The 23,741-nt window shown below is 35.0% G+C and overlaps 1 protein-coding gene across 13 annotated transcripts in view; it reads left to right on the top strand.

Moving 5' to 3' along the window:
- The window catches only part of RBMS3 (RNA binding motif single stranded interacting protein 3), a 712,557-nt gene that overhangs the window by 524,360 nt on the left and 164,456 nt on the right, over window positions 1-23,741 (top strand). The gene's annotated exons all lie outside the window — the stretch shown is intronic.

Genomic DNA, 23,741 nt, shown 5'->3' with positions numbered 1-23,741 from the left:
AGACATGTCTCCAAAGCCAAAGGAAATAAAAGCGAAAATGAACTTCGAGACTTCATCAAGATCAAAAGCTTCTGCACAGCAAAGGAAACAGTCAATGAAACTAAGAGGCAACCCATGGAATGGGAGAAGATATTCCCAAATGACACTACAGACAAAGGGCTGATATCCAAGATCTATAAAGAACTCCTCAAACTCAACATGCACAAAACAGATAATCATGTCAAAAAATGGGCAGAAGACATGAACAGACACTTCTCCAAAGAAGACATACAAATGACTAATAGACACATGAGAAAATGTTCATCAGCATTAGCCATCAGGGGGATTCAAATCAAAACCACATTGAGATATACCTCCCACCAGTTAGAATGGCCAAAATGAACAAGATAGGAAACAACAAGTGTTGGAGAAGATGTGGAGAAAGGGGAACCCTCTCACACTGTTGGTGGGAATGCAAGTTGGTGCAGTCATTTTGGAAAACAGTGTGGAGATTCCTTAAGAAATTAAAAATAGGGCTACCCTATGACCCTGCAATTGCACTACTGGGTACTTACCCCAGAGATACAGATGTAGTGAAAAGAAGGGACATTAGTACCCCAATGTTCATAGCAGCAATGGCTACAGTCACCAAACTGTGGAAAGAACCAAGATGCCCTTCAACAAACAAATAAATAAAGAAGATATGGTCTATATATACAATGGAGTGTTATGCCTCCATCAGAAAAGATGAATACCCAACTTTTGTATCAACGTGGATGGGACTGGAGGAAATTATGCTGAGTGAAATAAGTCAAGCAGAGAGAATAAACTATCATATGGTTTCACTTCTTGTGGAGCATAAGGAATAACATGGAAGACATTGGAAGACGGAGAGGAGAAGTGAGTTGGGGGAAATTGGAGGGGGAGACATACCATGAGAGACTATGGACTCTGAAAAACAAACTGAGGGTTTTGGAGGGGAGGGGAGTAGGGGGTTGGGTGAGCATGGTGGTGGGTATTAAGGAGGGCACATATTGGATGGAGCACAGGGTATGGTGCATAAACAATGAATTTTGGAACACTGGGGAAAAAAAAAGAAATGTGGCTAGTGGAAGTGAGGAAGTAAACTTTTAAAATTTCTGTTAACTTTAATTAATTTAAATATGGATACTATTCTTAATTTTATCTATAAACTAATGATAGTGCTTAATCCTAGAACAGATAGGTAAATGGCCTAAAGTCTTACAGGTAGCAGGTGGTAGAACTGAGATTTGAACTAATACTATATGATTTTGGAAGGCAAGTTCTTAATTAGTTAATATCTATGTAAAACAAGCAAAAATGAGTGATGATGCAGCTTATTTTAATTTAAAAACATTTTGGAAAAAAAATAGAAGTACCATACAATCTAGTAATTCCATTATTGGATATTTACCAAAAAAAAAAAAAACACCCAACAAACAAACAAACAAAAAACCCCAAAAACACTAAGTCAAAAAGATATATGCATGCCTATATTTATTGCAGCACTATTCACAATAGCCACAATATGGAACAACCCAGTGTCCACTGGTAGATGAGAAGATAAAGAAGATGTGAGAGATATATAGCTATATAGATTTATCTATCTATTTATTTATATATAATACATATGTATAACATATATTATATATAACATGGAACATTATCCAGCCATAAAAAAAGAATGAGTAAAAGAATGAAATCTTGTCATTTGCAACAACATGGATGGACCTAGAGGGTATAATGATAAGTGAAATAAGTCAGTCAGAAAAAAAAAAAAATGCCATATGATTTCACTTATATGTGGGATCTAAAAAAACTCAAAACTTATAAATTTAAAAAGCAGAATCAGACCTATAAATACAGAGAAAAAGTGGGTGGTTACTAGAGGGCAGGGAGATGGAGGCTTCCATTTATAAAATAAATGAGTCACTAGGACGAAAGGTACAGTACAGGGAATAAAGTCAATAGTAGCGTAATAGCATTGTAATAGCATGGTGATTACATGGAAGCTACACTTGTGATGAGCAGAGCAGAATGTAAAGAGATATCAAATCACTATGTTGTATACCCAAAGCTAATGTAACATTGTGTTTCAACTATGCTTCAGCTGTGTTCAACTCTACTTCAATGAAAAATAAACAAACACATAAAACTAATGTAATTTGAAGACTAGAGCAATGAAGAATGCCTTAGTTTACTATCTTCCAATTGGCTTCAAATTAATAAAGTGTTAAATTTATATTTCTTTGGATTATATTTTAAGAGAAAACTTAGTATTGGAAATAGACTACTCATTTCGCTCAGGATAAAAGTAGAAGAAAATGGACTGTGCTTCCAGTAACTTCACGTCGTCCTGCCAAGAGAGCCTTTCTCAAGTCTGCTATTTGTATTTCCAAATTTTACTTTAGATTTACAACACTTTAAGTTTATTATGTGTTTTCAAACTTGATAAAAATGTTCATCCTCAGAGGCCAATTTAAGATCTTAAGCCAGCTTACTTTAATGGATAAATTAGGGGGAGCTTAGGAAGAGCTTTACATTTCACAGAAGAAGAAAGGGTATCTGGAGGAGTAAAATCATTTCCCAGGTTGTCCACTTACCATCACACTGTTAAATGCTGGACTTACTGTGCAAATTAGGCACTGGGTGGTTCTAAAAGTTTTACGCTGATATTGATGGTAAGAGGTCATCCTTTTCTGAGCAAGCTAGAGAACTCAAATGTCAGCTAGGAATAATTTTTTCTATAATATTTTTTATTACCTTTATGATGAACTGCAAGAGGACCTAATGAAATCCTTAATAAAACCTGTTGGTTACCTTAGAATTACTATTACTCTTTTATTAGTATTTCTGATATTTTAATAATTACATTATTTCAAATCACCATGAAAATAAAACATGGCAATTACATTTTCAAAAATGACTCAAATGAATTTTGCTATCAACAAATAATAGTAAAAGCATTATCCAAAATAACTATTAAGTCATTAGTAATTTAACTATGTCTTTTAAAGTGGAATTTAAGTTTGTGGCACCTAGATAGTTTAATCAGTTAAGCGTCCTACTCTTGGTTTCAATTCAGGTCAGGATCTCAGGTCCTGAGATCTAACCCCTTGTTAGGCTCCCCACTCAGCAGGGTGTCTGCTTGGGATTCTTCTCCTCTGCCCCTCTGCCGCGCACACACACACACATTCTCTCTCTAAAAAATAAATAAATAAATCTTAAAAAATAAAACGAATATTAAGTTTAACATTGTATTAATAATTAATTGAATATTAGGTATTATAAATCACAATTGTATAGTTCTAAGTAAATATTATTATCATGCCCCATCAGTAAAGACATTAACAAACTCTGCTAAGTACCAGTATTCTTAAAAACAATAAAATCAATTAGCACAAAACATCAAAAAGTGACGTCATAATCCATTCTTCCTACTTCAACTTACTGAAAAAACACTTCATGAATTAAAGGAATAGTCAGTTTGTTAATGCATTTTACCTTGAAGATGTTCTTTACTTTTACCATAATCACTAAATTAATATTAATTAATATTTTTTCTTTTGCAAAAGACTACATATTTCATGGGCGAAAGTATCTGTCATTGCTTGCCACCCAGAATTTGAATTTATGAGAATTCAGAGAGTTACTTAAAAAGTAAGTTTTAAAATATGATGTTAAAGCTTTGCTTTCATTTGTATAATTTTAGATATTCCAGAAATAGAAAAAGAGGGAAACTTGCATTTTATATCCAAAATCAAGGTTTTTCAAATTTAAAAACATTAAAACAAAACAAAATTTAAATTTAAATTAAAACAAAACAAAAACAAAATTTAAAAACAAAATTTCTTTATTGATTTTATTTAAAAGGAAGAAACTTTAGAATGCCCTGGAATTACTTTTAACAGCAGGGAACTAGCTTGACAAAAATTCTTTGAAGCTTATTCCCTTCTCCTAGGGGCAGTCAACAGCAAATGAATGACTGACATAAGGTACAAAAGCCAGCCCTCTTACTGTATGGACGGGTGATCTGATTGTTTCATATCTGCTTCTTAGCTCCCCAAGGGATAAAGCTGAGGCTAGACTTGTACCTGGGAGAGCATCCTTGCTTAGCTTCTTCCCTGGCTCTATCCGGCTTCCCTGGCTTCCTTACAGGTCTCACTTGAAAGCACCCACTTGCTCTACTCTTAGGAAACCCACCTAAATCAATGTCCCCTTTCGATAATGCTCCTGTATGATTTCCAGATAAAATTTTTGAGATGGACCTTGTTTCTTTCATTTGTTCTAGGAAAAGTATGCTGCTACATCTCTAAATGTATTCTTTAGATATAGCTCATTCCAGAAAAAGACAGTACTTTAGGGGAAAAAAAAAAAAACAACCAAAGGGCTTCTAGAACAAACCATTTTGGACTTTACTTTGGCATCTGAATATCTGAAGACTTGGAATTAATGGTGAGGAACTGAACCAAACTCTCTGTACATTGTTATTAGGATTTGCTATGACGTTCTGAGTAAGACTGTTTATGGAAACAAAAAAGAAAAAGTATTGTGGAGCTGTCCCCAAGCTACTGGAAATAGGGTTATAGGAATCAGAAAAATCGTTCATGAAGCACTGGCCCCAATCAGAGATTGAAATTGTTTGCAACCAAAACTATGCAGTAGTAGCATGACTTTTTAAAGGTACAGCCTCCTCTCTTGAAAGAATGGATAAAGGAATAAGTGAGTGAGTGACTGGGACGGGCTGGATGAATGAATGCGTCAGTGGCCCAGTGAGTGATTGAATAGACTAGCCGCAGTGTCCTTGAGAAGGAAGTTCTTTGTTCTTATCTGTTCTTCAGTTATAAAAAGGTATTACTTAAATCTACCTAAAAACACAGAGGAGACAGGCAAACTCATTTCTTTCTCCTTACTGTTTTTTTTTCTCATTCTTGCTCTTTTATGATAATACCTGAATGTATGAATTATTTGGGGGCATTCGGTAAGAAAAATATGATGCCAGGACTATCTTCCCAAGGTGCTTACTAACTGCTCATAAAGTGATTTACACCAATTCCTTCAGAGGCAAAGTTTTTCTTTTCTTTTCTTTTTTATTTCTTTCTTTTTTTTTTCTTTTAAGATTTTATTTATTTATTTGTCAGAGAGAAAGAGAGAAAGTTCAAGCAGGAGAAGAGGCAGGCAGAGGGAAAAGCAAGCTTCCTGCTGAGCAAGGAGCCTGGGTGCAAGAGTCGAGCCCAGGACCCTGGGCTTATGACCTGAGCTGAAGGCAGATGCTCAACCAACTGAGCTACCCAGGCATCCCTGGAAGGCAAGATTTCTAATCCTTAAGAAACTCCCTATCTTGAAAATTTAGCAAGTATGAGAAGGAGGCTTTTTCACCTTCTGAGAAATATTTTTGAGATATGTATATTTTATTCAAAAAAATGGAAGGATCTTGGGGTGCCTGGGTGGTTTAGTGGGTTAAGCTTCCGCCTTTGACTTAGGTCATGATCTCAGAGTCCTGGGATCAAGCCCTGCATCAGGCTCTCTGTTCAGCAGGGAGCCTGCTTCCCCTCTCTTTCTCTGCCTTCCTTTCTGCCTTCTTGTGATCTCTTTCTCTCTTTCAAATAAATACATAAATAAATAAATAAAATCTTTAAGGAAAATATAAAAAATAAAAAATGGTAGGATTTAAAAGTGATTATTTCTTTATATGTGTGCTTATAGACAGAACAATGAAAAAATGTATAATTGAGGTTTTACCACTGTGTTTTAAGTAGTTGACCAGCATACCTAAGAAATCAGAAGTTAAAACTTATTTTTATTACTTTTGAATGAGATATTACGAAATAAGTCAAAGATTAAACTACGTAAAAGTACATACATGGAAGAATGTCATGGTGAAGCCAACGTAGCCTTGCATGTGACAGAATGCTCATCACCTTACCATTTGTCTACACCTTATACCAGTGAAGGTTCATGAAAATTATCCTCTGGAAACCTCAAGTGGAGAGAAATGCTGAACATAGGCTCTGTTTTTTTTAACCCTCACAGACTATCCCTATCACTACATTTAGAAGACAGGTCTATTCCACTGTTGTTTTAGTCTTAAAATTTCCCAGTGCTTTATCATATTGTCTCTGGCATGCCATGGGCTTCTATCCTCTAATTTCTGAATTGTTGCCTTCAAGAGGTTGGTGAATAAATGTTAAGACCAACTGACTCTGAAATATCACTAAAGAAATTTACTTAAAAAGAAAATAATTAAAATATTTAGATAGGGGTGCCTGGGTGGCTCAGTGGGTTAAGCCGCTGCCTTCAGCTCGGGTCATGATCTCAGGGTCCTGGGATTGAGCCCCACATCGGGCTCTCTGCTCAGTGGGGAGTCTGCTTCCCCATCTCTCTCTCTGCCTGCCTCTCTGCTTACTTGTGATCTCTGTCTGTCAAATAAATAAATAAACATCTAAAAAAATTAGATAAAATTTTAGAACATAAAAGAAAATGAGTTCAATTAAAAGATGCTAGGTCTTATAGTACTTCTTTATAAACACAGTTCCTTTGATTACTTTCGTTAAGATAACAAAATGTGATTGAAATATAGATATTTATTATATTTATTTATATTTATATTATTAATATTTATAATATTAAGATTTACTTTAGTGATATTTGTATTATTATACTATGTATATATATTTAAAATATATACAAACCTGTCAGTTTAAATTAATGTGGGGTGTCTTGTAGAAAAAAGATACACACATGGCATTATTTTGAAATGGTAATGATAAGTCAGAACAAAAATGGCAAGGGTGAGTGTGTAGCATTGTTACATATAATAGCGTCATTCCTGAGAATTTTAATGGCAAGTCTGAGGAAACACAGCCAGACCTTCTAATGTGAGCCCTCAAAGGGGCCTTCAATTCATTTATACTGTCATTCTGTTCCATGTCATTAGGATGAAACACCCACATTTCAATGGCCTACTTTCTTGGCAAATAATAATATAAATAAATAAACTATCTCATTCTGACCTTTCCATTTATCTCTAATTTGAATCCCTGCTTGAGAAGCCCTACCAATTACATTCTTGACAAACAATGAGAACAGATCAGAATGGACAGCCATTCAAAAAAAGAATGCTTAAAGATATAGTACTAATACCTTATTCTCAGAAGAGATTGTAAGAATAGCAAGGGCTGTGGAAATGTATTGATACAAAAATGAACAAAGTAAGGAAATGGAAAATAATGCAAGTGTGTGAGGTGTACTACCATAATTGAATTTCAGAAAAGTCTAAGTGATAATAAAAAATGTCCTGTATAAAATTAAACACACATACTTCGATGTGAGTTTTTATTTTCTTGATTCATCAGGAATCAGTAGATATCTCTGTAAAAACAAACGTAGCATTCTCTTCTTTAAACTAAAATGCTTTTGTCCGGTTTGATTTCTGAGCTGGGTTTTGGAATTTGTTATATAGGCCTACAAAACTGCAAACAAATTTCCAAGTTTGACCCCATTACAGCTTTCACCATCAGTAATGGATACACAAGTATCAACTTCAACCAGGGGTAGATTTTCTGGTGCTGACACTGGTGTAAAGTTATTATAACAGAACAGGAAGAAGTTGGTATATTTCTTCTTGGGATACTTCCATTGTGTGGCTCACTTGTACTTACTTTGGTATTTACCTGAGTATGCACTGACGTCACAGAAATTTCTTTTTCTCTGCAGTTCAATAGAGACAGTTACAAGAATTAAAAGTTGGAGGAAGAACAGTGGTAAATGATGAAGTGTCACGAAAAGGATGTTCTTCAGGCATACCAAACCAACTTACTCCTCTTTACCAAGTCGTTTGGTTGTAACAAAGCTGGAAAGAGAAACAAAGGGGAAGTTGAGTGATCTAAGAATCAGATTTGAAATTAGAATGGATCTCAAGTATAGCCAGCTGTATTCCAACAAGTGAAGAATGGTATTTATTCATGATAGGTTAAGTGCTTGACCTCGAATATACTTTTGTTATGTGGTCATGAAAGCTGGAACCTAGTTCACCTTTCTTGAGTGCTAGAGAATCTTCCATAATGTCACAAATACTGGAGTTCTCCTGGGAGTCCCTTTGAGGATTCTTGTATGCAAACTTTAATTTGAACTGCCAGGGGTCAAGGTCAGCAGAACCATTTGTCTTGAAAACAACAGAGCTAATGTAATCTGTGGAATCTGTGATTTTTTTTTCAAGGCCACGGGACTGTCAGGAGTATTCTCAGTCTGCAGTCAATGGCTTTCTTGTGATAATTTGCATGCAGACACCCTGGAAGATTGAGAGGTTCTCAGATCACATGTCTCCTGTGTGACTGAGTCCAGCCTGGGACTCTTGATTCCAACTTACATTCGGAGGCTTTCTCTCAATGCCATACTGTGTTATTTCGTTTAGAATAACTGACATAATTTTTTTTTATAACCAGAGCCGTAGGTGAGACCTTATTTGGATATTAAACCACACCTACCTTGCACATAGTTGGGACAAAATGTATTACCTAAGAAAAATAATGAATTAATCCAAACTCAACCTGTTCACCAGGTTAGCTACAAGTTAGTCAGCAAATTGTCGGGCTGGTAGAAACAGACCAAAAACATGATAGGAAAAGGCATATGGAAATGGAATAACCAGGTTGTGTCTCTATTAAATCTTTTGGATCATCCTAAATGCTTCGCCTGATGGTAACCTCATAGCATCCAGAAACTCTCAGTCATATCTTTCCTTTCCCCTTGCTTTTACCCTTGACTTTTTAGTAGTAGTTCAGTTCTGAATAGTTCTGAACAGTTCAGCGGCCAACCCAAACTATTAGCCATATTCTTCCAGAAATTACTTTCTAGTCATGAAAAATTTCACTGTCCTTATATCCCAAAGAATTTTGATTTGCAGCTATTCTATAGACCCTTCTCTCCTGAAGGCTCTTTCCTTGCCCATTTTGTATTATCATTATTATTCATTTTGTTTTAGCATAATAACATCATTTGACACCATTATTTAGTGAAACCTCTCATACATGGTGCTAGGTTGATATGCATGCTTTCTTTTCTCAAAGGTGTTTAGCACAGTAACCCGTAACACAGAAAAGCATACATTAAGCACATTGTCTTCTATTATTCTTTCCCAAGCCTTAAGTGATAAAAGAGGAGAAGATTACATCTTTCACTCAAATAGGCTGCCAGCATTATCCCTACCATGACCTGGTTTCTTAAATAAGAAATATAGACTTAACAATTATATAGCATTCAAAGAGTTAAAGTTATAAATTTCACATTTCTCTAGACAGGCCTTAAAAAAAGAACAATTTCTGGCAGACCACAGACTCACCAAGGTAACAGATGTTGGACTGGAAACTGCACAGTCTAGAGGAGAAAAATTAATTTGTGAAAAAGTAACTTTTTCCCCCCGTGTGTGTTTTTAATGGCCTTAGCAAAGCAGAATGGAAATATTTGCATTCTCTGCAATCAATTTACATGGTTAAGCATTTGTTTTTCTCCCCATCCTAAACATAATTGTCTATTCAGTAATAACCCACATAGCAGGAAGAAGGGTCAAGAGATGCTCTGTATCTTTGGCATCAGCCTGCTGTTAGCACCTAAGTCTCTTAGTCCACCATGCTCATTTGGAGTTTCTTTTTGCATTTCCTAATGCACAACTTGCTGAACATCCTGCTCAGATAAAATCGATAAATTTCCCATCTCTTGGGTGGAATTTCTTCTCCTCGTGCCATCTGAATCAAATCTGCCATCTCACTTCTCCAGAGCTGCCAACACAACTGTCTCCTTTTTATCTTCACTAAATTTTTGGAACATTGTGAAGATCGCCAAAGCAGAGTGGGAGTGGAGACAATAGGGAATAAAAAGAAGCCATTTTAAGCAAGTATTGAGCCTGTAACTTTTTTTTTTTTTTTTAATATTTATCATCTGCTTGGAGTTGTTGCTGATGAAACCTTATAGTTTGGCAGAGCAGCTGTGTTTAAAGCAATTTACAACAGATTTCCAAAAAAAATAAAATAAAAATAATCCCCATTGTGTCCCCCATTTCAATATCAGCCTTTAAGATTTCAGTATTATTATAATAGCGATGTATCAGGACAGATGGCAGCTACACTTGTGATGAACATGGCATAATGTGTAAACTTGTCAAATCACTGAGTGAGTTGTACACCTGAAATTAATGTGACATTGTGTGTCAGACGGAAGGAAGGAAGGAAGGAAGGAAGGAAGGAAGGAAGGAAGGACGGATGCATAGAAGGAAGGAGAGAAGGGAGGGAGGGAGGGAGGGAGGAAGGAAAAGAAAGAAAGGGCAGAAGAAGGAAAAAAGAGGCAATGGTGAGTGTGAGAACTGTTTCCAAAGCACTTCTAGCAGAGGACAAACTGGCGAGAAACACCAAGAGACTTGGCTAAGAGAGATTTGCAATTCACACAGCATTCCAGCCCCATTTCTCCTGCTCAGATCACTAGTGTATCTGGTTAGAACTTGCAGAATTAACATGGGGCTTCCTGTCTCTCTCTCTGTCCCTCTTTGCTGTTTTAGTCAAGGGAATTAATTAAAAAAAAAAAAAATGTTGCTTCATTTTTGAACTGCTTGTGAAAGCCTCCTTATTTTAGTTAAGTAGAAGTCTATTTTGTTAGCAATCCTGGGCTCTTCCTTTGGGCTACATTTATATATGCAGATCAACTAATCATATACTGCAGATATCTTTACCGGGTGACGATCTTTTTTCCTCTCCTTGTCTCTTCTCTCTTGAGGCATTTTTGAGAAGGTTTGGCTGGGGGAAACTTAAAAAGGATTATTTTTCTGTATTAAAACCTTCAAGTTTAAACAATTTGACTAAATGAAGTAGTGCTCATGACACGAAAGACAAAGGTTTAATTCAAAAATGGAGTATTTTAGTTTTTGCACAGGAAACCTTTTTTCTCTAGGGCGAATATCAAGCAGATAACCCCTTTAATTCCATCTTCAGCTCTTTGATGATGCAAGATGCTTTTAACACTTAACCCACAAATACACTCAACAGAGTACAAGTAATGGCAGTGAAGGTACAGGGCAGGTAGGCTGCTCCCAGCCCTGAAAAACAAAAGAAAGATTTTTCAAAACACAATTCCTTTTGATTGTGGTCAATAGACCACTTGATTCATAAAGCTTTGACAAAATATAATGCATAGAGGAGTTGTGTATGTAATATACACACAGGTCCCAAAAGCCCCCTGGAGAATTTCTCTTGATGAGAATTTTAGTACTTAACTGAAAATTATGGCTTTTGGACTCTTTCATTTATATTTCTAGTGAACACATCAAATACAATAGCAACTTGTTTAGCTAACACATTGCATTTCAGTCTCTTCGCCACTTGTGTATTCATTTCCAGCAATGTTTGCAACACCATTTGATCTTAAACACCCAACATAAACTAGAGGCGCGGGGAGCTGGAATATTACCTCAATAAGTATAGACAAGCAAGAATTAAATTGACCTTCAACTTCAAATTTCTCTGTCCTTCCTTCGAGTAGGGATATACAGAGGTGCTAAGTTGATTTATGTTAACTTAAAGCTATTTCACTAAAGCAATGACCTTGTACCAATACATGTTTAAGTATCTAGTTCTTCAGGGATTGTTGGGAAAAAAAAACACCATTCTTAAAATATCACAGATCCTCTGTGAAAGCTTTTGATTGCCCGAGAATTTACTCAGAGTGCATTTTAAACAACCTTCATATAGAAGGAAACTAAACCATGGCTACCATAGGCTTTCTACTTTAATCTTTATTTACAAGTTGAGTGGAGCCAAAGGGGAATGAAAAATGAAATGCTAGAGAGCAAGATATGTCTGTTTGTTCACAATACCCTGATGAAATCTTCCATATGGGGATTGAGTAGAAATTAAAGGTTGCTTTTTTTTTTTTTTTTTTTTTTTTAAGGGTGTGGCTTTCACCCTTCTTCTATCCCTCCTGGTAGAACCTCTCTCTACCTCAGTTTTCTTGGACACAAAGGGAACATAGGAAAAAAAAAATAATGTGCAAATTCTTCTCAAGCTCTGAAAATTCTGGATTTATATCTCAGAAGTATTTTTACATGATACATGTACAGTAAGATCTCTGATACAGGCAATTTTAAACCATAGAAAATGAATATAAATTAAATATATGAATAATTTTAGGTTCATACAGTTGGTAATTAATTATAATCAACTAAAAATCGACATGGATCATAGACTAAATCCTTCAAATACCTTTACTGAGAAACAATAAAAATGTGTAGTAAATCTATTAGAAGAATTACTTCCCTTCAAAATTTTACTTAAGTTCCTGATTTACGAAAGGGTGCTTGATTATATCCTCTTGCTTTTAAGCGGGTAGATCGATATAGAGTTTTTAAGGAGCATTAATAATTTTTTTCTTTTACCTTGAGAGTAAACATTCATCTTAATTAACAAATTAACAAATTAAGGTGGGAGAATTAGTGTAGGAAGTAGTATTTTGTATATGATAAAAGTTATCCCAAGTCAGCTCTGGTGGGGATGGTGAGCCACTAGCTCAGTAGTTAAGATTCTGTTGTTCCAGAATTCCAGGACTGAAATTCTTGGTGCCACTTAAAAGCTCGGTAGGTCAGGAATTTCAGATTTTAAGCCAAGTACTACCATTTTCCAAGAGGCCTTCCCTGAAGTCTTATTCCCTGATCCACTTCCCATGTTGTAGCATTTATTCCCTGCACCCCCTTCCCATGTTGTCCACCCTCTTTCACCTATTATTCTATAAGACTGTGTTCTGCATTTTACATCTATCCCTGCATCCACTGCTTCACAATCCCCGAAGACTCAAAGAGTTTCTGCTACTATCCTACCAGTATTATGAAAATTCAGCCTCTCCCCCAAAGATACTACTTTATGTCCAAACTTACTGAGATCTGTTTGTTCTCACTGAGATAGTGGATTCCATGCTCTTTTGGGGCTTCTGGATTATCGCTACTTCTCCAATTTGTAAACACTGCTTCTTTTTTGAGGCTTATGAAAACTGTCAAGACAACTGTCTCTACTTACAACTACTGGCCTCCACATAATTTTCTCTGTCATTGAAGATTTTGGCAACTGGATAACTTTTCATTTCTAACCCAGTTTTTGCCATCACCTTAGATATTTTCAACAACCACTTATTATATTGAACCATACTGTATTGAATTGATGTGATGACTGCTTCAGAGCATGGCCTCTCAGTTTTTTCTTTTGGCCTCTCAATTTCTTTACCTCATTATCTGCAATAACATCATTTTCAGTTTCTCTTCAGCCATTTACTCTCAGAGTGAAACTCAAGACCATACCGCCTCTTGAAAGTGTTCTTCCGAAATCAAGAAATCAACTTCCTACACTTACCCCATAATCTTCTACTTTCCAAGCACGATTGTTTAATTAATGACTTTTCTCCAGCCTCTTGGGCATGTCCAGTCCATTGAGCATCCTCCCTTTTCTCTGTCCTGTCCATTAGCTTTGATTTGTCATCTGATTAAATCCTGACCTTAGATGTACTCAACTGCCTCCTTTCTTTGTGTCTCCACAAAAACCATAGACAAAGAAAATCATAAGAGAAAAATGAATTGCTACATTATGATCACAAACCTCAGCTGTGTCTCTGGATTTCCTCGAAAATTGTACTAGGTTCAACTCATCCTCCAATTCTCAATGGCTGTTGCAAATTAACTTCACCCTTCTGAAACTGCTGCCACCATTCTCCTCCAGACACTCAGCAGATGGCATTTGCTTTCACTTAACTTATCATGTGGCCATCATTCAATGGAAACTCCCTCAGCCTGACACTATCAAAGTTACAAATCTATCTTCAGAACACAGCATTGTCTCCTTCCCTCCTGTTAAAAGTAAAGAGGTGTCTCTCCTCTTTCTGGTTCTGTTTTCCTTGTGCTTTGGAATCCACTTTCCCCTATTCTTTGTAAATTTCACTAATGACTATCCTTTTTATCACCTGTAACTTTACCCTCTCTCTCTATTTTGGATCTTTCTGATTAGCATCTATATAGGACCGGTTTTCTCCAATTAAAAACAAAGCAGGGGCACCTGGGCGGCTCAGTCAGTTAGCGCCTCTGACTCTCGATTTTGGCTTGGACCATAATCTTAAGGTTGGGAGATCAAGCCCCATGTAGGGTTCCACACTGAGTGTGAAGCCTGCTTAAGAGTCTCTCTCTCTCCCTCTGCTCCTTTTCTTGATCTTGCCCCTACAAAAACATCCTCAATCTTTCTTTCCCTTATCTACTTACAGCATACCCTCTTGAGAGCGTTTAAGAAACTGCTATGCATGTGTCAGCCATCTTCTCTGTCTTCCCACTACCACCAGTCCACTGTGATTATCTCCTGTCAATGTCACCAACAATCTTATGCCACTAAATTAATTGCCCATTTTCTGGTTTTCATTTTACTTAACCTCTCAGGGCATCCAAACCTATTGTCCATTTCCTCCTTCATTCCTAGGTTTTTGTAAATGACACTCTTGTGGCTTCTCATATTATTCATCCTATAAATAATGGTACCATTCAAAGTAAACCTTAAAACCTTGTTTTTTTCTTATCATATACTCTGTCTCTAAACAATTGAATCTATAGTAAGGCTTGAATATTCACATATGATTCAAATTTTTTATCTCCACCCATCTTTGAACTCCAAATGTGTATAGCTTTTTTAATATATCCTCTTAGATATTTCAGAAAAACTTCCAAGCTCAAATTAAAGTAGAAATAAATATTCTCCTTCATCTCCAATGTTTCCTTTAGTTGCCCTTAATTTATTTTCCCCTGCTGGAACCAGACAAATGTTTAAAAGGAAATATCATTCTGATTCCTCAATAGTTAAATAATTAAAAATCCTTTAAGGGTTTCCAAATATGTGGCTGTAACACCAAAATCCTTACCAGAGTCTAGAAGTCTCTGTGAAATCTAGCTTCTTCTCACTTACCACTCCCGACCTCACTTCCCATCATTCAGTCATGTTGGTCGATTTTCCTTTCCTTCTAATGTTCAATATTTCTTTCCTCATCATAGCTTTCCACGTGCTGATCCATTTGCCTAAAACTTTTTTCCCTTTTCTTTGTCGTCTTTTTTTTTTTTTTTAGTTTTTGCTCAGACTTCAGAGCTCAGCTCAAATTCCCATCCTAATGGAAGCCTTTCTGAGGGTTCTCAGACCACATGATCTCATTAGCATTGTGGAACCCTTTTAGACATATATAACAATTTCAACAAAATGAAATTTGTGTAATTAATTATTCTATATGTTTCTTACCATTTAGAATGTAATCTCCACTAGGCCAGGGACCTTGATCACCTTTGTATTCCTAACACCAGAAGGCTTTTTTTTTTTTTTTTTTTTAAATTCCTAATGAATACTCAACAAGTATATTTTTAACAGAATGAATGGTTTGGTATCTAAATCTCTGGATTTTAATGTTATCTTTTAATACCTTTTGGTTGAAGTGTAAAATATTTTGACAGAAAAAAATCCATTTTCAAGTTCAAACTTTGGTCTATGATCATATATTGAATATGATTTTAAGTGGTTTATTTATATATGGTCTACTTTCCTTTTTTGTTTTCTATAATAGTCCCATGTGTTTTTCTGTCACTTTCTACACCAGAAATTTTGGGGTAGAAATTAATATCATGACCTCTTAGAACTATTATCAAGGAGCATAGATTTATTGAAGGTGTTTCTCTATTCAGTACCATGTTAAATACTTAAAATGAAAATGCCATTTTCTTCTTCTCATAGACTCACAGACTCACTATTTAATCTGTTTTGTGGAGTATAGCAAGAATTACTAGATTTGAAGTAAGTTTAGGATCTTTACGTCTGTATTTATCAGTAAGCATAGGCAGATTACTTAATAGCTCCCCTCCTCAGTTTCCCTATCTGTGAAATGGGGCAAATACTACTTAGAATAATTGATTGCCCTCAAATGTCTTCTACCTCCACCACTCACTCGCTCCTTTTTTTCCCCTTTATTAGTACTCATACTAATGATCTTATGACACCTCACTTAAAAATAATTCAATGATTGTAGTTTCTCAAAATGGTAAAGCAGGGACTAGTAGAAGAATGGAGGAATATAGTAATGAAATATTTAACTTTAGTCATCTTAAAATAAAATAAGATTAAAACTGAAACTGCTTGTTGTAATCAAGGTTGTATCTTACATATAAAATCTATTAATAGGTTCCACTGTAAAGAAATTTAGTAGATTGACAAAAAGCTCAAGCTCTGGAGGCAGACAGACCTGGGTTATAAGCACGACCCTGCTCTTAAACATAAGAACCTATGTAACCTAAGTCTCTAAAAGTTTGAGGCTCAGCTATACAATGTAGGTAATGGTAAAGTATCCCTCAAAAAATGTTGGTAAAGACAAAGTGAGATAAGGCACATAATGCCTTTAATACCATGCTTTGCATATAGAAGTGTTCAGTAAGTGCTGTCAGTAAATTGAGAGAGAGAGATAGAGGACGTGTGACATATTTTTGCCTAATGCAAATTTTTTCTTTTATACCAAGCTGATGGCCAGTAGTAAATCTGTTAAACTCTAATTGTATTAACTTACATATAAGATGAAGAACTGGTCTACATGTTCTGATCTCAAAAAGTTGCCTGGTCTTTGTCCTCTCACTAACTTCACATGTCTTTGCAATTGAGTGAGTGCAGAAGCTAGAGAAATGAACTTTCAAATCTAGTCTTTGCTTTAGTGTCTAACCCTTGAACAATGTTGTCCTCAAATAATGGTTTCCATTACACTGGAAGATGGAGCCAATCATCATTAATGGAAAAATCTTTAGTAAATTTTCATCTTAACACTATAATGATAGTTCTAATACAGGAGATTCTTCTTCAGAATCAGAGTGATTATGAAGCTGTTGGATGGAAATTATAGTCTAGTGAGCATAGAGTAATATTTTTGTTAACTTTTTCTATTGTTTATTAATATATCTCACTCCCTTATAGTTACTGTGGTTTTATTGTGGATTATATGTGTTATGTCTTGGGTGTTTGTGTTTAATTTCCTTGCTTTTTTTCATGCTTTGTTATTGTTATACATTTGGAACATTAAACCCTGCTTGTTATTTTATTTACCAAAGCTTGTCAAACTTTCCAAGCTTCTTAGCCCTGGGTCCTTCTTACATACAGATATGAATCAATATCTGAGTGAACATTGGATGAGATGTTGTACTCCCTCCCCTGGTCTGGTAGTAGCTGCTCTTGCAATTTAATTAATCCCACTAATGAATGGTATCTTTGTTCCAAGAAAGAAAATAAAATTGCTATAGTGGAGATTTCTGCTTTTACACTTTATGAGGTCATGATAGAGATCAAGATAGAAATAGCTATTTAATTTCTTTGTCATCAGAATTGTCTCTGGATCTTCTGTCAACAAAACAATTAACATTTACTTTCAGGAAAATATGAAATCTAAAACAATGATGATAGTGACCTGAGACACCAAAGAGCAAATGGGTATTTTGGTGACTGAGGAATGTGACGTGACTCATTGCTTTTGTGTCTCAATGGCCATATGTTCCTGCTGGCTGTATGTGGTGAGCCATTTTCCTTTAAATGAATTTCTCCTGCATTCCTTTATTTTGCAAGAGGTCTTTCAAGTTATAAACACATGAAAATACTATAGAGCTTTCCTTCTCATGGATGAGTGAGAGGTGTGAAATAATCATTTTTTAAGCTAATGTAAGTAGGCTTTTGATAGCCCTCAGACTAATCCTTCATTCTAAATACTTGATTATTGAAATGGCCACCCTGTAAAAAAAGAACTAATACATTCTACTAAAAATTTATCTGTTATCCATTAAGAACATTTCAATTATGCTGAGCCCACTTGACTCTTAAGTAATAACATGTTCTTCAATATTGTATTGATTCTGGCCCCACTTGAATAAGATATTTCAAGCATAGGTATTAAAATAAAAAACTATAAAGGAAGTCTAATTGATAAGAATAAGAAACATATTATATTGTAAATTTCCCACTTAACTTTTTAAAAACATTTAGATTTATTTTATGCCATAGACCCATATTTTTGTCTAACTAAGCCATTTTGATGCATCAACATTGGAAGATTTTAAATACTGTGTATTTCCTGCATCTGGTATAGTCAATGTTTTTTAGTTCAAATTGACAATTATTATTCTTGGTCTTATGTCATAATTAAATCAATAAACCAGAAAGACTTAATATTTATACAATTATCTGTTAGTCTGAAGTTTAAATTTCTATTACCAACTAGAATGTTTTTGATTGGGATAACATTCTAAAAAAACAAAAACAAAAAAACCAGGTTCATAAATTCTATGAGATTCCCACTAGGTAGCTCTCAGAATATAGGTATAATCAAAGATAAGGAAAGTGTTTCAAATTCACTAGTTTATGTTAATGAACACTCTTATAATGGCTGCCAGGGGGACAGCTTTTATTGGAATTATCTTTTGTGAGTCCTCTTCATTAAAGGGTAAGGTCTTACTAAAGTGAATAATTATCCTTCATTCCAGGACTACAATGTCAACTGTAATGAGTAGATTTGTTAATACCTCCTTCCATGTAGCCCAAGTTCTTCATCTGTAGCCATTAATTTGGTGACAGCCAATAATTATTTTAACTGGCCCCTGATGCTGAAATGCACAGATGGCTTTCTTCCTGTGTGGTGCAGGGAACATTTCTAAATTTCTGAGAGGTTTCTGTCACTCTCCAAAGAATTTCCTGACAGCAGTGACATTTGGCCTAATCATTTATTCTGTTACAAGCCTCCCTGCAGTGGTTCTCAGAGTCAGGAAAGCTTCTGTGGTCGTAGAGCCACAGCCACCAACATCTGCTGCCAATATTCTGCTTGAAGTGTCCCAGCTCCTCTTAAAAAATATAGAACCCCCTTCATCCATAGAATCACTGTTAGGTTATTATCCTGGAAATAATGTCAAACTCGTAAAGTTTCATAGGGGTATGCTTCTCCAAGTTATGAATGAAGAGACACTTTAAGATATAATTGGAATAACACTGAAAATTTTAATACAATGTAACCTAAAAAGTAATAAAAAATAAATTCATTTTAATTTCATAAATAATTCAACTATAATTGGATCGTTCTCAGATGGAATATAACAAAATGATAACCATCGTAGGTCTCAGCAGTGGAGCTACAGATTTTTGCTTCATGACCTGTATTTTGCAAACACTAGAAAATAATTACCTCAAATTATTTAAAATGCTAAAGTAATTGTTATATAGATGATATGTAGATTTCTTTATATATAAAGAAAATAATATAAAAAGAATACCTTCAAAGATTTTTACTATGTAATATTACTGTAATAATTCCATTTATGACATATATACCACTTATTTGTTACTATTCCATATACTTTAAAAATTATGTAGGAAATTTTCACTTCTTTACAACTTCCATTCTTGTGTATGCATGAGTGTGTTTCTTTTATTTATAGCCTTCTTCCTTTCTCTCCTCCTTTATAACTCTGGACGAAGCGCTAAAAGAAAAAATAGTTGTGAGATCTCTGCTGGGAAATCGTGTTTTGGCCTAGGTTAGTGGTTCAAATTAAAAAAAAAAAAACAGTTAAGGATGGAATTGTTTTCCATCTTTGAAAATCTCTTTACTGTTTTATCTAATAAAACATGGCTGAATATTTATATCTGCCTCTGCTTCTGCCATGTCACACAGCATGTAGCCCCTAAAACATCTACACTGTGCTGTTGAGAATGAAGATTAAGAAAAAAGCAGGAAATACCGATGATATCTTAGTTTTATTATGAAATAGTTTTGACCTTGTGAACTCTTTGAAAGATCTCTGAAATACGGAGCACACTTTGACAAGTGCTAACGGAGGATGGACATATTTTATTTTTGTAGCTGCATCATGTTCCATTTTACTGAATGGAGCTTTATTGATAGAAACTGCTCTGCAAATGAATATTTGTATAGTTTTGAGGTTTCCTTATCTTACACGAAATTTCTCTGCATATTAACCAGAGTCAGCCTTCATTAGTTGCATGCCTCATATTTTTTCCCAAACAATGCATTCACAATTTTTGATAGACCTTTCCAATCGGATAATTTGAAATTTCAGTGCTGTTCAAATTTTATAAACTATGCCCCTCCACCAGGGTTTTTAATAGTTGGGGAGCTTCTAGTAGTAATGTTAATTAAACACTCCTTTTCTCTGTCTCCAGTTACTGAAAATCCCCAATATAATGCATTTCAATATAGAAATCTTTTAAGATTACACTGTGGTTTTGAAAAGATCATCAAAAAATTATGGTTTCTATAATTGGAGTAATGTATCAAAATAGATGAATTCTAAAATTATAATAATTCTGGAAATTGTCCTGAGGCAAAATTTGTTCTACCGTCTTAAGTGTGTCCATTTTCTTGTTAGGAAAAAGAGACACAATTTGAAATCCAACTCTGATTTTCCCTGAGGCACAGAAGAGAAGATCTTAGTAATTACTTGTCTTTTTCATCCAACCACTTAGTGTCTTCTTTTCTTATTTTTGCCAACAAATGCAGAAAGTGAAGATCCCCATAAGGAGAAAATGTTCTCTTAGAATCACTGTTCTTAGACCTTCAGTTGTACTTTTACCTTTGATTCATTCTTTGCAATATTTTGTATCTTTTTACGGTAACAAAATGTCCCTTAGTTAAAACCTTTTGAGCATATTATTTTGAATTAGTCTTTTTCTGTACACTGTCCATGTGATGTCATTATTGAGCACATCCTGGAACCAAATCTAATATTAAGATATATATATTTTTTACATTTTAAACTGAATAAACAAAATCTCTTTTCAGACTTGGCATTGAAGCTTTGTTCAGAGTATGACTTATTTCTTAATATTAACTCTGAACATTCAAATACAGACAGGCCATAGTCATTTGGTTATATGACCAGTGTAGCTAATTTAGTTCCGCTACTTCAGAGTATGTCTACCATGTACCAGAATTCTTTGATATGATTTAATGGCTCAAGGAGATATTTGCTGAATGAATAAGTAACTATAATTATTATTATCATCATTATTATTAATCATTATTATATCAATACTTGCAAGCCCTTCATCTTTTCTGCCTTTTCTTTCATGTCTTCCTTCTATGGTAGGCTGAATAACAACAGCATGCCCAAAGTATCTATCCCAATCCACAGAACCTATAAATATATTACCTTCCATGGTAAAGAAAACTTTGCAGATGTGGCTAAATCAGACATCTGAAATAGGGAGATTATCCTGGATTTTTCTCAAGGGTACAATGTAATCATGAGAACCCTTAGAAGAAGGAGGCAGGAGGTTCAGAGTTAGTGTCAGAAAATGAGACAATAGAAGCAAGAGGTTGGAATGATGTAAGGGAGGAACTCTAAGCCAAAGAATACAGACAGCTTCTAGAAGCTGAAAAGACAAGGAAACATGCTTCCATGAAGCCTCCAGAAAGAAGACAGCTCTGCAGACACCTTGGTTTTAGAGGTCTGACCTCTAGAATGGAAGAGAAACTGCTGAGTTTGTGGGAATTTTTTTTTTTTTCCCGGCAGCAACAGGAATCTAAGACACCCTTTTTACTCCCATTTCTTTCTATATCCTGTGCCATTAAATGTTGCCTCTAGAATCAAGCACCTACAGTAGTGGTTAGCACTTCCATTGAATGGTATGTGGAATTCACATTTAAGTCCAACACTTTAGCCATAGCAGATAGGCTTCTACAGTATGTACAGTGAACAACTTTTGACTTCCATCAACCCAAAGGCATCCCTGTCTTTGTTATATGAATGTAAATACATTCAAAGCAAAGTAGGCTACCTATTTCATAACAAGTTGTTCTTGAACTTTGTACTTATAAAACTTAAACCCATCTCTTTATTGGAAAGTAATATTAAATTTTGCTTAAAATTTGAGAACACAGTGTCATGAATGTAAACAATGCAGGCCTCCAGTGACTTTTATGTTACCAGCATAGTTATGATCTTAAAACACTGAAATTATTGAAATACACTTCATAGGTATATATTTAGCTTATATGTATTTATTTCCGTAGATACTGAGGTATATTTCATTGTTCACAATCTATAACTCAAATCCTTTTGCTATAACATAAAAATAATTTATCAAACCCATGGACATTGACTAGGTTTTTTTTGTTTTATTCCTTCATTAATGGAATATGAATTGCATCTGCTATTGTTTATCTTATGCATCTTAGAGTAGAAAGAAGCAAGAGGTTGAAATATGTTAAATGTTAAAGATTGGCCTCAATTAGCCTGTCCACGGAAAGTTAATTTATGCCTCTGAGGGGTAGGGAAAAATATTGGCTAAAACACTTGACTTCATTCTTCATTTTGGTTCATTCTATCAAGAGCAGAAAATGTAGTGCTTCCTAGAATTCTGTCTATATCAGGAAGAATGCAAATAGATGTGGTACAAATTCCTTGCTTATGTAAATATTATCCTAACTGTAAAGTAACTGACCACTTTTGCTGAGATAGGCTGAGAAGGCTCTTTGCATTGCTTTGCCTGTAATTGGCTCCCGAGGGGACTTGCACAATCCGTGATTTCAGATAAAATGGAGAACAATAAAGGAGTTACAAATTATGAAGCAATTATGACTAGACTAGGCAATAAAATCTCCATATCAGTTATTAGAGTGTTGTGTATAAATGTTAGGGGGCAAAGGGTACAGAAATTTTGCCATTAACTAATGAGTAATCTGGTCATATTTCTTGGTAAGACAGTAAGACTTTTAGTTATTTTTTAAGCTAAACTTTCTCTAAGAGGTTATGTGGTGTAAGGCAATATGATTAATATTACCACTCAATAATTTTAAGTCATTTCCTGTGAAGAAACAAATTCCACCAGTGGATGTGAGTATGGTCCTCTCTGGAAGGTTCAGACTTGGGACTCAGTCTGGCATTTCTATCCACTGTCTGTGTGATTTTGAGTGACTTATTTGTCACTGAGACTTGTTTATATAATCTGTAAAATTAAGATAAATCATTGTACTTTATTGGATTGTTTTTGGAAATGAGATATTTTATCTGAATTGGTCCAAACAGGGTGTATTTTATAGTAGTACTAAATACATTTTCAAATAAAATAAAATAAAATAAAGTGTTATGCCCTGTTCATATTACAAAGTTAGATTGTTGGGAGCTCTGTTGCACACAGTCACTCAGAGAGCACGAGTGACTCTAGGACACATGACATCCAAAGATGTGATGACACAGGATCAGAGATGAGAAAGACACACCATAATTGGAGGTTTGGCTCAGAAGTGACACATGTCCTGTTTCTCAGTTTATAGGCCAGAGAGACTTGCAAAAGTTGGAATCCTGGGAATATGGGTATTTGTAGGCACGGTCTTTCTCACAACATCCAAAATGCTAAGCAAGATGCCTGGCACATAATTAGAAAAATTCAACAAATATTAGTGATTGCCTTTGATTTTATCATTTTATGGTTATATTAGGGTTAGTACAGTTGATAGTTAAGGGTCCATTACTAACTCTACAACTTTAAGCAAGCTTTTAAAAGTCTCTAAACCTCTGTTTCCTCCATTGTAAAATGGGTTCACCTCATGAGATTGTTGGAAGGACTAAATGAAATGTTATAACGACTGCCATGTAGTGCACTCTACATTTGTTTTTGCTCTACATTTTTCCCTCTTTATCTATCAATTGATTTAGACCA

Source organism: Mustela erminea, chromosome 1 (assembly GCF_009829155.1).
Source record: "Mustela erminea isolate mMusErm1 chromosome 1, mMusErm1.Pri, whole genome shotgun sequence".
Lineage (NCBI taxonomy): Eukaryota > Metazoa > Chordata > Mammalia > Carnivora > Mustelidae > Mustela > Mustela erminea.
This window is presented reverse-complemented; position numbering and strand designations above follow the sequence as displayed.